Raw genomic sequence first — 494 nt, forward strand, 5'->3', positions numbered from 1 at the left:
TCTCTGATTTGATCTAGGACCCATCGTTTTAAGTAGTATGCAGTTTGAGCTCCTTGCTACGGTGCCTTTGCTCTTTCGCTTGTGGATTTCACCAGTCACCACTCTGAACACAGTGGGCTCTCTTGGGAAGGACCTCAGGAGGAGGCATGGCCACCAACTGTGGGCTCTCTTCCATTCGTACCACCACTGGTGAGCTTGAGCAGAAGACTCCCCCTACCCACCCCACCCACCCCGCCTTCATTTGTTCCTTTGTAAAACAGGGAGAGGCTCTTGGCTTCTAACGCTTGCCAGCCCTGAGATTCTACAGCTTTTTGACTCAAGCCTGCTCATAGTCAAGTATGATATCAATCCCCTGCCTGCGGCCTGTCTAGTGATACCGTTTCCCCGAAAATGAGACAGTGTCTTATATTAATTTTTGCTCCCAAAGATGCACTAGGTCTTATTTTCAGGGGATGTCTTATTTTTCCATGAAGAATACGATACACATTTATTGT

Source organism: Echinops telfairi, unplaced genomic scaffold, assembly GCF_000313985.2.
Source record: "Echinops telfairi isolate 266 unplaced genomic scaffold, ASM31398v2 ScPeMD7_3533;HRSCAF=4204_0, whole genome shotgun sequence".
Lineage (NCBI taxonomy): Eukaryota > Metazoa > Chordata > Mammalia > Afrosoricida > Tenrecidae > Echinops > Echinops telfairi.